This window comes from Propithecus coquereli, unplaced genomic scaffold (assembly GCF_000956105.1).
Source record: "Propithecus coquereli isolate 6110/MARCELLA unplaced genomic scaffold, Pcoq_1.0 Scaffold195, whole genome shotgun sequence".
In the NCBI taxonomy this organism is placed as follows: Eukaryota; Metazoa; Chordata; class Mammalia; order Primates; family Indriidae; genus Propithecus; species Propithecus coquereli.
The window spans coordinates 789186-791639 of record NW_012144411.1 but is presented as its reverse complement, the minus strand read 5'-3'; positions in this window follow the sequence as shown (position 1 = coordinate 791639).

Below are 2454 nucleotides of genomic sequence, written 5' to 3'. Positions count from 1 at the left end.
TATTTTAATAAAAGTATATATGCTGCAAATAAGCCTTAAGTGCTGTAGGCAGAGCACTTAAATAGTACCCAAAGTCAACTTCTCCTTCAGACCAGAAAGCAAATACAGAACTGAATATCTCAGAATTTTATTGTGTGAAGGCTAAAAAAAAAAAAAAAGCAAGCCATTTGAAGGCTCTTATCAGGTAACATGCAAATGCAAACGATATCACTGCTGCATTCTTTATCTTTGTAGCAAAAATATGCAACTGTGTAGGCAAATTAGGTGGTGCTCTTGGCAGTCAGGAATTTTGCTCAGAGTGCCCCAGGTGACATGAGGTTTTGATTGTGCCCTGAAACTACCTGCCAGAATGCTAGAAGTTTCCAACCTTAATTTTGTAATGAAATTAGGTGTGAATGTGATGGCTGATGTAATGGATGTAGTACTATCAGATTTATATTTGACATTAATATGTTGTTTCTGGGTACAGTAGTGACTTTTCCAATTTTCCTTTTTCTTGGTCTGTTGGAATGAAGCCATCCCAGCACCATGATGTCAGGCCAAGGCCCTCTTTCAAATTGCTCAAATGGCATTTGTGTGTGTGTTGCAAATTCGAATTCAAGCTTTAAATGTCTTTATTTTACATTAGTAGTGTTATTCCTCAGTAGAATTGGATTTATTATGGGAAAAGTCTTTTTGTTTACAATTACAAGATTTGATATGCTCAGCTTTATAGAGTCATTGAAACTTTAAGATATGCTACTTAGGATTTAAGATAGCAGAACCCCGGCCGGGCGTGGTGGCTCACGCCTGTAATCCTAGCACTCTGGGAGGCCGAGGCGGGTGGATAGCTCAAGGTCAGGAGTTTGAGACCAGCCTGAGCAAGAACAAGACCCCGTCTCTACTAAAAATAGGAAGAAATTATTTGGACAACTAAAAATCTGTATAGAAAAAATTAGCTGGGCATGGTGGCGCATGTCTGTAGTCCCAGCTACTCGGGAGGATGAGGCAGTAGGATTGCTTGAACCCAGGAGTTTGAGGTTGCTGTGAGCTAGGCTGATGCCATGGCACTCTACTACAGGCAACAGAGTGAGACTGTCTCAAAAAAAAAAAAAAAGATAGCAGAACCAGTTCACTAATATTGGTCTTCTATGATGTTTATGGTTTCCAAAATTTGAAATTTACATGTGAGCAGCTGTGATGATTAATTTTATTGTGTTAACTTGGGTAGGTTATTGTACACAGTTGTTCTATGCAGTAAGTGTTGCTGTGCAGGTAGTTTTCAGATGTGATTTACATTTAAATCAGTAGACTTTGAGTAAAGCAGATTACACTCCATAATATGGGTGGGCCTCATATAATCAGTTGAATGCCTTGAGAGAAAAAATCCAAGGTTCCCCTGGAAAGAATGGAATTCTGACATCACACTGCCTTGAGACTAGAGACTTTTTGCCATGTCTACAACCCTGGCCACCTGACTTGCAGGTTTCAGCCCAGTTCTTTAAAATAAATTTCTCTCTCTCTCTCTCTCTCTCTCTCTCTCTCTCTCTGTCTCTCTCTGTCTCTCAGTTCTGTTTCTCCAGAGAACCCTAAATAAGACAGCAGCTAACGGAGAATCCACCAAGTAGGGTAAGGTAGAAAGGACTGGGCAGGGAAGCCATTCTATATTAGGTATAATGACTATTAACTGGCTTATTTTCCATAAACACTTTAAAAGATGCTATAAATAAGACATATAATACAATAACACATTAAACACAGAATAAATAATTGAGAGCATTGAGACCAAAGGAAAATAAGACAGCAATGTTTTAAAATCATGGTCAAGGTTAACACCTAAAATATCATTTTATATGTTCCTATACAGATTGAAGGAGTCACCTTTGATCCCTTCAGCTACCAAAGTAAAGGGGGAAATGTGATCACATACAAGTGTCTCTGCGTAAAAACTCTCACACATAAGCCAGTTGTTGAGGAGACACAAAATTTTTCCTGCCACTGAGGATTGAAATTGTTTCTCTGGTAAGTCATCTTAAAGAGGAAATTAAGCAATGGAGTGGGCAACATCCTAGACTGCATGGTAGACAATTGGTGCAATGGAATGATGAAGATATTTAGCTTTTAAGAGTGTCCTCCGTGGAAACTATTAGCATAATGCTCAATTGTAGTTCCACAAGAGCCACAGATACTTGTTTAAGTTGCTGTTTGTTTGGCTTGATCCAAAGGAAAAATTAAGATATGTGGAGGTAAGGACAAACTTCAGGCAGTATCCCATAAATGCTATTTGCACAACTTTGTTTTAAATATGAACGTTTTAAGTATGAATCCGCAATCATATTGGATATACCCTAACCATGATAGTCTCCTTTTATCACAGGAAATCAGGTGTCTGATTCAGAGTCAATGTAAGGTATGAAAATATCCAATTAAACGCTAAAGAAATTGTTTTGTTTACAAAACCAGTATATTTATGGT